The sequence below is a fragment of the Erpetoichthys calabaricus genome, chromosome 1, assembly GCF_900747795.2.
Source record: "Erpetoichthys calabaricus chromosome 1, fErpCal1.3, whole genome shotgun sequence".
NCBI lineage: Eukaryota > Metazoa > Chordata > Cladistia > Polypteriformes > Polypteridae > Erpetoichthys > Erpetoichthys calabaricus.
In genome coordinates this window covers 234,125,485-234,139,442 of record NC_041394.2, presented here as the reverse complement: position 1 = coordinate 234,139,442, position 13,958 = coordinate 234,125,485, and the positions used below count along the sequence as shown (strand labels likewise).

Sequence of the window (13,958 nt, the reverse complement as noted above, 5' to 3'; positions counted from 1 at the left end):
TGTATATTATATATATATATATATATATAAAAGAGAGCAACACTTATAACAATGACAACACAATTACATTGACAATCATGTTACGTTATTTTTAAAATGTTTCCTTTTTTTTTTCATAACCTCTTTAACACACTACTTCTCCGCTGCGATGCGCAGGTATTTTGCTAGTATAAATATATATATATATATATATATATATATATATATATATATATATATATATATATATATATATATATATATATATATACATATACACTCATACATGCAGTTTCAATAACATAGAAATCAATATAAACATTAACATCATTATCATATGAGAATATGAAGTAATATATAAGAAGCACATTTCATATAAATATAAATTATTAAACAGTAAAATCTTCTTCTGTAATTTGCTACCGTGGCAATTTGTGTGTCTGTCCAGGATTTTAAATCACCTGTAGCTCGCAAACCGTTTCACCTATTGACTTGAAATCTGGTACACATATAGTACGTCACGTCTACTATCCGCTTTATAGGTGATGATTGTATTACTCTTTTTATCTTTATTTTATTTTATTGTAGAATCAACTCCTATCTGCGCACACCAGTGCGGCCGTGGGCGGATGCGTATGGTGTATTCACTCCATGTTATCGTTCATTGCGCTGTCACTGGTATTTTGATAAAAGAATTTGAACAACATATAAGAAGCGTATAAATTATTAAACAGTAAAACATTAACATTTAAGAAGTAAAGTTACATTCAGTACTACTGCAGTGCCTTCGGGTATACCTCATTTTTTGTTTGACCATTACATGCTTAAATGTATACATTTTTTGGTGTACCTACCCGAGAACACGCGACATATAACCGAGCGTGGGAGAAGCATGGATTTTAAACACGCGTTGAGTTCATCTGCTGGTCTCCCTCGTGGAATAACTGGTAATGTTTGAGTAAAATCTATAGCGAGTAAAATGACATTACCTCCTGTTTTTTTTACGATCTCTGAGATCTTGCTTTTTTCGGTTCAAGGCTTCATAAGCTCTTTTATGTTGTATGGTGTACTTATCCCAAACTATCATCTTTGAATATTGCAAGACTTTCGCCTTGTATGTAGATCGGGGTAATTACATTCATTGCATTCCTAGTCTGAATCACAATCTGATTGTATGGGTGGTTACCTGGCACTGTAGGGTTGCCACCCGTCCTTTAAAATACGGAATCGTGCCGCATTTGAGAATGAAATTGCACGTCCCGTTTTGAATCAATACGGGACGGGATTTGTCCCGTATTTTTTTTATCATTTTTTTTAAAGCAGCGTCTCATGCAAATCATCCCACACGCATTTTATGAAGATGCCTCCTTTCCTACTTTTGATTGGGTAATACTTGATGTCATCGTTAGTTTAATTGGTCTTTTTAACTGTCCAGTGTGGAGGGCGGGTCTTTTAAGTAGAGTCTGCAAACTCTTGGCACTGAGATGTGGCGTCAGCGCCAGAGTTGAAGCCCCTAACGTTGCGGTCAGCAAGTCGGCTAACATCCGCCATGTGCCGTCTTTCAGTTGCGAGAAGCAGATCATAGAATGGTTGAAACTGTTGCCCCTAACGTTACGCCATGGCGTGTGGTTCGTTCATACCTCGTGTCTTCTCATTAAACTTTTATCTCGTGAATATGTTATTGCAATCTGCAGCGGGAGCGTTTCTATAAACTTAATTTAAACTTACGTTTTACACCGTGCTTTGTTTCCCTTATGAACATGCTTGTATGCTTCACTCGCTCCCTTCTCAATTGTTTAATTAATTTTTTGCTGCTTCGCTGTTTGTGGCTCTTCCTTCATTTCCCCCTACTTCGTTCTTTTATCTCGCGAATATGTTATTGCAATCCTTAACGGGAGCGTTTCAATAAACTGATTGAAAATAGTTTGCATTTACCTTTTTAGTAAAAGGCGAGCTTTTAAGCCTGAGAAATCACCCCGTAAATGCACACGTTTAATTGCACATGTGTTAATATGTATGGTTACACAGTATTAAAAGACAGTGAACAACGTCAGTTACCTTTGTTCCCGCGTTTGATAAAAGGCGAGCTTTTAAGCCTGAGAAATCACCCCGTAAATGCACACGTTTAATTGCACTGTGTTAATATGTATGGTTACACAGTATTAAAAGACAGTGAACAACGTCAGTTACCTTTGTTCCCGCGTTTGATAAAAGGCGAGCTTTTAAGCCTGAGAAATCACCCCGTAAATGCACACATTTAATTGCACATGTGTTAATATGTATGCTTACACAGTATTAAAAGACAGTCAAAAATTAATGTCATTTACCTTCGTTCCCGCGTTTGACTCGTGCTGTAAATCTCTTCCTTGTTTTTAGTTCACGTGATTACGTAGGAGGCGTGATGACGCGATACGTGACTCCGCCTCCTCCATTACAGTATATGGACAAAAAAATATGTTCCAGTTATGACCATTATGCGTAGAATTTCGAAATGAAACCTGCCTAACTTTTGTAAGTAAGCTGTAAGGAGTGAGCCTGCCAAATTTCAGCCTTCCACCTACACGGGAAGTTCGAGAATTAGTGATGAGTGAGTCAGTCAGTCAGTCAATCAGTCAGTCAGTCAGTCAGTGAGTCAGTGAGGGCTTTGCCTTTTATTAATATGTATAGATATATAAATATATATACACATATCAACATATATATACACACATACATAAACACACACATATACATACACACACACACACACACACATATATATATATATATATATATATATATATATATATATATATATATATATATATACATACATATCTACATATATGTATATGTAATTGTGTTGTCATTGTTATGAGTGTTGCTGTCATATATATATATATATATATATATATATATATACAGGTACTTGTCGACTTACGACCGCGATTGGTTCCGACTAACTGGTTGTAAGTTGATCTGGACGTAAGTCGGCCTATGTTAATTTAAGGTAAGAATATTAGACTGTGTAATAATATTGTAATCATCTTAAAGTAATATTTTATCAACATTTTCTTACTTTCTAAGACAAACACAGCATACTACAGTACAATTTGTTTAATATGTGGAAAACGTACAAAACAAGAAATACTGTACTGTACATTTAATTCCTGGCACCACTGGTGCTTGGCTGCGGGTTGTCGATATCGCCTTCATCAGATCAGGCGAGGCTGCGGACGGGGTGATGGGAGGAGTTGCTCTTTTCATAAACATAGTGAGCTTCGTCTGAATTGTTTGTTTTTTTTTCTCTTCATAAATTTCGCAATAAGGACGAAATGTGTTGCGTGCCATCCGTTCAATCCTCGCAAATCGTTCAATATTTGGGTCCATTTTTTCAAAATGAGCGAGGAGTTTATTCAGTAGAGATAAATCTTCTGACAATCCCTTTGTGGTGAACATTCTTTGTGGCACCTCCTCCTCTTCGTCTTACTCCAATTCTCTTGTTTCTTCTTCCGCCACTCTTTCTTCTTCCAATTCTATCAGCACTTCATTCATAAGTTCACCTGATTCCCGGTCTAGCAACTCCTCGACATCTTCCATTTCACATTCCAATGAAAGGTCTTTTGACAGTTTCACTATTTCTTCACGAATCTCATCAAGTTCTTGTTCACTGTTAAATCCAGCAAAAGTATTTACATAACGCTTAACACACTTCTTCTTCCATACGCCATTCATACGACATTTCTCACGGGGAGGGCTTCTGTTTTCTCTGATCTGAGTTCACCTCTGTTATAGTGCGTCTTTATTTGAAAAGAGCAGTGTCATATCGGGGCGAGTGTGAACGCTAACTTTGACAAGCACTATAAATTTACAGCGGTTGTTACAGACGTAAATCAAATGTATGCTTTTATTGTATAATATTAACAATAACAGCAGCTCTCTACTCAAAGCGGTAAACTCGAGAAGCTGCTAGCATCGAACCCAGAAGCTCTTGATTGGGAGTCAGCAGTTGTGTGTGGGAACTGTTAACATTTGAATGTGATGATTGTATATAAAACTTGTGCACGAACGAGACTGGGATAACTGTGGATGTGGATGTGAGTGGTGTGTGTGACTGAGAATGACTGGTGTGAAGCCTGAAGTCCAAATATCAAATAAACACTTTCACAAGTACAAGTATAACAGAACAAGTGCGCTTTTATTCAAGAAGAAAAAAGAAAGCAGGTTGCGGTAAGCAGTTGATGCGACTGCTTGCGTAGTGCAATCCTAAGAACTGCCCAATCAAGAGCTTCTGGGTTTGATGCTGGCAGCTTCTCAAGTTTGCCGTTTTGAGTAGAAAGCTGCTATTAGTGTTAATATTATAGGGTTATATGTTAGGGTTATATTATTATCGAAAATTGCCAAAACAACAAGACACAAACACACGTGGGGCAACACTGCTGCGTATATTTTTACTGCTGCGTAGCGAGACTTGAGAGTGCGGGAAACTGGCGCTGCCAAAAGCTGGCGGGGGAAACAGTCAAACGCGTCGTAAAGTCGAACAGTCGTAACTTGCATAGGTCGTATGTCGACGAGTACCTGTATATATATATATATATATATATATATATATATATATATATATATATATATATATATAGCTAGCAAAATACCCGTGTTTCGCAGCGGAGAAGTAGTGTGCTAAGAGGTTATGTAAACATATATATATATATATACATATACATATATACATATATATACATATCTACATATACAGATATCTGCATATAGCAAAATACCCGCGCTTCGCAGCGGAGAAGTAGTGTGTTAAAGAGGTTATGTAACTATATATATACATATCTACATATACACATATCTACATATACACATCCACATATAGATATATATATACATATACAAATTTACATATCTGCATATATATATATATATAGATATAAATATAGACATATATATATATATATATATATATATGGTTGAAATAGTTTACTGTCAAATAAATGCAAAGAGTACACGACATATATATATATATATATATACTGTATATATACATATCTACTTATTGGCTCCTGTATTTAGGATATAGCAGGTTGGATAATGGATGGATGGACATCTGTATGCATAGACCTATTTGCCCATTTTCATTTTTTTTCTTTCTTCAGTAATATTTCAGTAACCCCGGAGCTTGTCAGTTCAAATCCTGGTACTGACACCACTGTGTGACCCTGAGGAAGTCACTTCACCTGCCTGTGCTGCAAAAAACAAAAGTAATGTAACAAATTGTACCTCAAATGTTGCAAGTTGCTGGAATAAAGGCATAAGTAAAATAGATAAATATGTATTATACACATAGGAAGTATGAATTTATTTTCAGTCAAGTCATCTGCAGCAAACTTTTATAAATGAGGGTTTCTCATTTTTAGATAGTGCAAACTGTTTCTTCTTCCTTGACGTTTTCTCTTGGAGAGCTTTTTTCATTTCATTGAAAATTAAAGCAGCAGCTGCCAAAATATGTAGCTTTCTTATTAATTTTTCAACATTGTGTAAAATAAATTTATAAAGTAACATAAAAGGTTTAAATACTGGTTATTCTTTTACACTAAAATATTACTAAAGAGATACAAAAAAAGTAAAATGGATATGTTCTTTTTCTTTAAGGAAATTAAATATTACTGAAGAAAGAAAAAAAAAATTAAACAGCCAAATGGGGCTATGCATACGAACTTAAAAAGTTTAAATAAACAGAAATATATATTTTATTTTTAGTTGCTTAACTTGTGGAGGGTGTATCCTGTAGCAAAGCCCTAACTTTTTTCGTGAAAGCCCGTTTCAGTCAATAAGTCTTAAAAAAAGGTGTAAAGATATTGACAATAAGCTAAGCAAACCAGGAAGACATGGAATCGTTTAAATCAAGTATCATACATCTTCCTTTCTTAAAGAGAAGTAAGGCAGTACTTATAAGCTTACATATTTATATATAGACATACATACTATATATATATATATATATATATATATATATATATATATATATATATATATATATCCGAAGCCGTGCAAGCACATTCTTGAGAATGCAACGTATAGTTGTACAGAAGAAAAGCAATCTTGCCTCAAATGAATGCCAACCTTTTGTAGGTTTATGACCTTAATTTAAACTTTAGGTTTACATGGTGCTTTCTTTCCGAAGTACCTGCACTCATGAATATGTCTGTATGTGTCAGTCGGTCAAATCCACGCGCTTCGTACCGGCGAAGTACCGCTTTTAAATTTTTATTAAGAAGAAAACAAAACCTTTTTAAATTGAGGGAAAATATACTAATAACAGTTTGTTAAGGATCTGTTTTTTTGTGAAGCTGCCTTCACTCGAGTGATCACTTCGACCTAACTTGGTGGCCAACTATAAGCGTTACCTGGTAGGTAACCACCCATATAATCAGATTGTGAATCAGACTACGAATGCCGTGAATGTAATTACCCCGATCTACATGTTGTCAAATAAACGAACCACACGCCGTGTCGCGGATGGTAATTACCCCGATCTACATGTTGTCAAATAAACGAACCACACGCCGTGGCGCAATTTTAGGGGCTTTGCCTGTAGCGCTGATGTCCGAGCTTCGATTCCCGTAAGGGAGTGAAGTGAGTGGCTGGTTACCTACCAGGTAACGCTTATGGTTGTCCAGCAAGTGAGGTAACATCAGCCACGGTGCCTTCAGTTGTGAGAAGCAGATCATAGAATGGTTGAAAATAGTTTACTGTCAAATAATGCATAGAGTACGCGACATGTCTTTCCCCCTTATTCTTGGCTCATCAGGCGTACACACTCACTGCACTTGCTTACGGTAATCGAACCTCGGACGTCAGCGCTAGAGGGGCTTAGCAGCAGTGAAGTATTGCTTTTTAAATTTTAATTAAGAACAAAAGAAAACCTCAGAGGTTCGATTCCCGTAAGGGAGTGAAGTGAGTGGCTGGTTACCTACCAGGTAACGCTTATAGTTGGCCAGCAAGTGATGTAACATCAGCCACGGTGGCTTCAGTTGTGAGAAGCAGATCATAGAATGATTGAAAATAGTTTTGCATTTACCTTTTTAGTAAAAGGCGAGCTTTTAAGCCTAAGAAATTACCCCGTAAATGCACACGTTTAATTGCACATGTGTTAATATGTATGCTTGCACAGTATTAAAAGACAGTGAACAACGTCATTAACCTTTGTTCCCGCGTTTGATAAAAGGTGAGCTTTTAAGCCTGAGAAATCACCCCGTAAATGCACACGTTTAATTGCACATGTGTTAATATGTATTCTTACACAGTATTAAAAGACACTCAAAAATTAGCGTCATTTACCTTCGTTCCCGCGTTTGACTCGTGCTGTAAATCTCTTCCTTGTTTTTAGTTCACGTGATTACGTAGGAGGCGTGATGACGCGATACGTGACTCCGCCTCCTCCATTACAGTATATGGACAAAAAATATGTTTCCAGTTATGACCATTACGCGTAGAATTTCGAAATGAAACCTGCCTAACTTTTGTAAGTAAGCTGTAAGGAGTGAGCCTGCCAAATTTCAGCCTTCCACCTACACGGGAAGTTCGAGAATTAGTGATGAGTCAGTCAGTGAGTCAGTGAGGGCTTTGCCTTTTATTAATATGTATAAATCAACTCACAGCTGCGCGCACCAGTGCATCCGTGGCGGATGCGTACGGCTGCCGTTTTCATTCTCTACCACCTTCGCTAATCATTCTTGAGGCAGATTGAAGACTTAAGTGCCAGCTTAACTGGAAAATTAAAGAAAACATACTGTTTAAAAAAAAAATCAGTTTTAATGGGAAAAGATGCCGACGAAAGAAGAGAAGCAGCGGGATGCTAGGGTGAAGAGCTGCTCATTAAGCAGCAAGCGAATCAACCTCTGAGCAAACGAATGGTAAACGTACAGAGAAAGAGGATAAATAACATGAATGCTCATATCAAGTGTATTCACTCCACGTTATCGTGCAGTGCGGTATTACTGGTATTTTGATAAAAGAATCTGAACAACATATAAGAAGCGTATAAATTATTAAACAGTAAAACATTAACATTTAAGAAGTAAAGATACATTGAATACTACTGTAGTGCTTTCGGGTATAGTACATTTTTTGTTTGCCCATTACATGCATAAAGAACACGCGATATGACCCGGCAGTTAAAAATTTATCGCTCCAGCAATTTAACTCTGTTACAAAGTCATCTAATATGGTATTGCAAACGGCAGCGGGAGCGTTTCTATAAACTCAATTTAAACTTACGGTTTACACCGTGCTTTGAAGATGCATAGTATGTTTCGCCGTAATTGTGGGCTCATCAGGCGTACACACTCACTGCACTCCCTTACGGGAATCAATCCTCGGACGTAGAGGCGAAGCCCCTAATGTTGTGCCATGGCGTGTGGTTCGTTCATTTGACAGCATGTAGATCGGGGTAATTACATTGCAGGCATTCGTAGTCTGATTCACAATCTGATTGTATGGGTTGTTACCTACCAGGTAACGCTTGTGGTTGGTGAGCAAGTCGGCTAACTTCTGCCACAGTGCCCTCTTTCAGTTGCGAGAAGCAGATCATAGAATGGTTGAAATAGTTTAATATATATAGTAAAATCACAGCGCTTCGCAGGGGCGAGTATGGTATTGCAAACGGCAGCGTTTCTATAAACTTAATTTAAAGTTACGGTTTATACCGTGCTTTGTTTCATATTCTTTTCCTACCTTATCAATTGTGTAATGTGTTTTTTGAACAGGTTTGATTCATCGAAGTGATCACTCCTGCTGCGTTCAGTCACTTCACGTGAGCCGCTCTCTTGTGTGATGTTGCGATGTCCACGGGTTTATTTAATGTTAGCTAAGACCCGGCAGTTAAAAGTTTCTCGCTACAGCAATTTTAACTCTGTTACAAAGTGATGCAAACTCTCGTTTATACCTCGTGTCTTCTCATTAAACTTGTATCTCGCGAAAATGGCATTGCAAACGGCAGCGGGAGCGTTTCTATAAAGTTAATTTAAGGTTACGGTTTACACCGTGCTTTTTTATACCTAGTGTCTTATGAAGATGCTTGTATGCGTCACTCACTCGCTTCTTATTGTTTCGCTGCCTTGTTAATTGTGTAATGAATGTTTTTTTCAGCGCTCTTTGGGGCTCCTCCTTCTTTTCTATGTACTGAGTTCACAGTCAGTTCACGTGATTACGTGGGAGGCGTGATGATGCGACACGCAACTCCTTCTCCTACGGCCATCTTGCTACCTTCCATTACAGTATATGGACAAAAAAGAGGTTCCAGTTATGACCATTACACGTATAATTTCGAAATGAAACCTGCCTAACTTTTGTAAGTAAGCTGTAAGGAATGAGCCTGCCAAATTTCAGCCTTCCACCTACACGGGAAGTTGGACAATTAGTGATGAGTCAGTCAGTCAGTCAGTGAGTGAGTCAGTCAGTAGGGCTTTGCCTTTTATTATTATAGATATGCTTACATATAAAATCCGCAATAGAGTGAAGCCGCGAAAGTCGAAGCGCGACATAGCGAGGGATTACTGTATGCCTATTTTATTTATTTGAAATACAGTTGTATAATGTTCTACAGTACATTTGTCATGATCAGCTTCACACAGAAAATAAGTAATATTTAAACCAAAATTAACCATTTTATATCTTCACCTGTCACTTAGGAGTAAAAAGGAACCTTTAAGGTTGGCAGAAATACTGATTTGATTTACATTGTGATATATATAGATGTTGATGTTATAAAAAAAATTATCGTGATAAAGTTTTTTTCCCCTATCACCTAGCCATAATCCGATATGGCAAGCTTCATACACCTGGATTTTAAGATTTTCCACTATTTTTCACTAGACATTCTGTCAAGTTCTGTAGGGTTGGTTATAGATCATCAATGGACTGGTGTTTTCAGGCCTCTACAGAGATTTTCAATTGGGTTCAAGTCTGTACTCTGTCTGGGCCACTCAAGAACATTCACAGAGCTGAGCATAAGCCACTTCTGTGTTGTCTTTTGATTTCTGCTTAGGGTCATTGTCCTCTTGGAAGGTGAATCTTTGGCCCAGTCTGACATTGAGTGCTCTGGAGCAGATTTTCATTAAGGATATCTTGGTACTTTGCTCCATTCAGCTTTTCATCAGCCCTGACTAGTCTCACAGTCTCTGCTACTGAAAAACAACCCCAGAATGTGAAGCTGCCACCACCTTTCTTCACCACTGCAATAGTATTACACAGGTGATAAGCAGTCTCAGGTTTCTTCCGGATGTGGTTCTTAGAACTAAGGCCAAATAGTTCAGTTTTGCTTTCATAAGATGAGAGAATCTTGTTTCTCATAGTCTGGGAATTCTTTAGGTGCCTTTCTGCAAACTACAAGTAGGCTTTCAAGTTACTTCCATCTCCACAAAGGTTATCTGAAGCTCAGCTAGTGACCTTCAGGTTTTTGTTTGCCTCTCTTACCAAGGCCCTTATCTTCTGATTGATTAGTTTGGATGGGCAGCCAGCTCTAAGGAAGAAGAAATGATGACACTGCTATCGTGGGCAGCATCAGGGGTGGACAGGAGGAGGAGGAGTATAGGAACCTAATCAATGACTTTGTTAAATGGTGCTACTCAAACCACCTACAACTGAACACCACCAAAACCGAAGAGCTGGTGGTGGATTTTAGGAGGCCCAGGCTCCTCACGGACCCCGTGTCTATTAGAGGTGACTGCGTGCAGAGGGTACAGACCTATAAATACCTCGGAGTACTGCTGGATGATAAACTGGACTACCAATACTGATGCTTTGTGTAAGAGAGGACAGAACCGACTATACTTCCTTAGGAGGCTGGCGTCTTTCAACATCTGCAATAAGATGCTGCAGATGTTCTATCAAACGGTTATGGCGAGCACCCTCTTCCACGCGTTGGTGTGCTGGGGAGGCAGCATAAAGAAGAGAGATGCCTCACGCCTGGACAAACTGGTGAGGAAGGAAGGCTCTATTGTAGGCATGGAGCTGGACAGTTTGACATCTGTGGCAGAGTGAAGGACGCTGAGCAGGCTCCTGTTAATCATGGAGAATCCACTGAACAGTATCGTCTCCAGACAGAGGAGCAGCTTCAGTGACAGACTGACATCGTTCCTCCCTCACAATATGCGTAAATGGTAACATTATACAATGTTATTGACTGTTATACCTGCCTCTCACTCTCCACCTTGCACTTTTTAATTTGCACTGTGTTTTTATCACTCTTTAATTAATATTTTTTTTATCAGTATGTTGCTGCTGGAGTATGTGAATTTCCCCTTGGGGATTAATAAAGCATCTATCTATCTATTTGGTTGTTCCATACTTGTTTCATTTAAGAATCATGGAGTCCACTGTGCTCTTGGGAGATTTTTTTGTAGCCTTCCCTGATCTGTGCCTCAAAACAATCCTGTCTCTGTGCTCTGTAGGCGATTCCTTCAGCCTCGACGCTTGCTTTTTGCTCTGATACACAGTTCTCAGCTGTGGGACATTCTATAGACAGGTGTGTGCCTTTTCTAATTATGTCAGGTCAATTGACACCTCGGCCAAATATCAAGTGTCATAGCATACTGTCTGAATACATGTATCAGTGTGATATTTCGGTTATTTATTTTTAATAAATTTGCAAAAATTCCTCAAATCATGTTTACACTTTGCCATTCTGGGATATTAAGTGTTGTTTGATTTGGGGGAAAAACTTATTCAACTGATTTAAACATAAGGCTGCAGCATTGCAAAATGTGAAAAAAGTTTAGGGCCTGAATACTCTCTGAAAACACTATGTCCTCACCTTCGCCACATCTTTGCCATTGATGAGAACCAGGGAAGAATAGATTTGATATTGCAGAGGTCTGTGATCATCTATTTTGGATTACTGATGACGAGCTGCAGATGGTTCAGTGTGCACAGTTTAGCAGAGCCCTTCAGTATATTCCTATGTTCATTTCAGCTGTGAGCATAATTCAGTTTTGTATGTAAGGTCTGAGATGTACAGGAGAAACAGGCAGGGAGCCAGTACAGTTTTCCTGTGGAGCCCCTATGCTACTTCATTACCATGTGTGATACACAGCTTTTAAGCTGCACAAACTATGGTCTACCATTTAGATAATCCATTATCCAGGACATCGTGGGAGTGTCAGCCTACGTTAACTTGAGCTTCTCCCCCAGAGTGTGGGCTGTGTGGTTTGAGTGCACTAGTAAAGTTAAAAAAACAAGATCTTTACCATGCTGCCCTTTTTCTCCAGGTTGGAGTGGGCTGTGTACATGAGGTATAGATGACAGCATCATCCACTCCTATGTTGTCCTAATAGCCAAACTGCAGACAGTCCAGTGCTGATCAGACATGGAGTTGCAGGTGAGCCAGTATTAGCCTGCCTAGGGTCATCATTATGTGTGAAGTTAGAGCAACCAGCTAGACGTTTGGCTGTAACTTCTTGGAGACTGGTACCACACAAGATGTTTTCCGTACAGCTTGCGCATTTTCACTAGGCGTAAGGTCAGATTGAAGATGCACTGAAGGAAAAAAAAACTACACACAGTTGTTAAGAGCATTACTTCAATTTGGGTTAATACCATGTTTTTTCCACACCTAGTTTGCTGTGAAACTCAATCTAGGGTAGCTATGAGGTAGGCAGAATGCTGTGCTTAAGCCCTAGGAAGTGGTGCATGAGGAGAGAGTCACTGGAATTTGGCATGTGTGAAGTGTAGGGGAGGGAGGAAGGGTGTGTGGACAGTGGTACATGGTCTAGGTGGGTAAGCTGTCAGCCGGAAGACTGCAGTCAAACCTGCTAAAGAATTGTTTTACCCCTCCCAGAAGCCCACATCTCCTGATCTGCAGTTGAACTCTTTAAAGCCTGTGATGTTCTTCATTCCTTTCCACATCACCTGTGTGCTACTCTCTCAGCTTTACTGCCAGTTCCCCCCTGTAGTTCTCTTGATCCTTTCTTTAAGCTCTAAAGACTTCAGTATTGTTCATTCCTTGCCACATCGCCTGTGTGTTACTCTGCCTCAGCTTTACCTGTAGTTCTCTTGATTCTTTCTTTAAGCTCTATATGCAGCCTTTTCATTCATCCTCCACATGCCCATCCACAGCCTTAGGAAATGCCACCAGATCACATTTTGTTGAAAAGAAAACAGTGAACAGACCTTGATGGTATAACAGTTCCCACACAGAAACCATTATAATTCAGCAATGTAGCCACTTTACAGAGCCCCACCCTCCCAGTCTGTAACCTCAAAGCAACTCTTCAGTGTCTATTGCCTTAAGTGACCACCTTCCAACAAACTTGGTAATAATCAGGTGCTGCCAGACAATGCACTCATATTGAGATATTAGTTCCCAAGTTAGGGAAAAGCTTTAGAGCTGAGTGCATTGATGTGATGTGTCTGAAATATAGCTACAGTGATGACATCTGGAATACCAGAGGGTGGAATGTACACAGCAAGCAAAATGGTGTGGGAAAACTCAACATAGCATAGAGTAATGGTGCACACTGATGGCAAGCAGCTCCATTTCCAGACTGTATTTTCTCTCTTTAGCCTTTACTCTTATAACACCTTTGGCATATTATATCCTGCCCATAGCTTGGTAAATTAAGGTAATATATAAATTCAGAACATTTTTGTGCATCTGGCAGTGCCGAAATGCACAAACCTACACTCAAGATATTCCATCTGCGACCTCACCAGTACAGTTTATTGTTTTAATGTCAGTTCTTTTGCCACAGTTTTGTTCTTTCCGTATATTCGGCTTGCATTGGGCAAACAATGTCTGTTGCCGTAGGACTAACAGCTAATTATTCATGTACACAGTCCAGTCGCTACTGTTGTCAAAAAGGTCAGTGAAATAAGTGTCCATAAAGTAAAAAAAAAATAAAAGTGAAAATTATTGAAAGCTGTTCAATTCCATTATTAGTGTTTTTTTTTACTATTATTTAGTACAAACACTAGAAAATTAACAGAGGAGCAGAACA

General features: G+C 38.8%; 1 protein-coding gene across 1 annotated transcript in view; it reads left to right on the top strand.

Annotated features, from left to right (window-relative positions):
• wasla (WASP like actin nucleation promoting factor a) overlaps positions 1 to 13,958 on the top strand; it is an 85,530-nt gene that overhangs the window by 31,504 nt on the left and 40,068 nt on the right. The gene's annotated exons all lie outside the window — the stretch shown is intronic.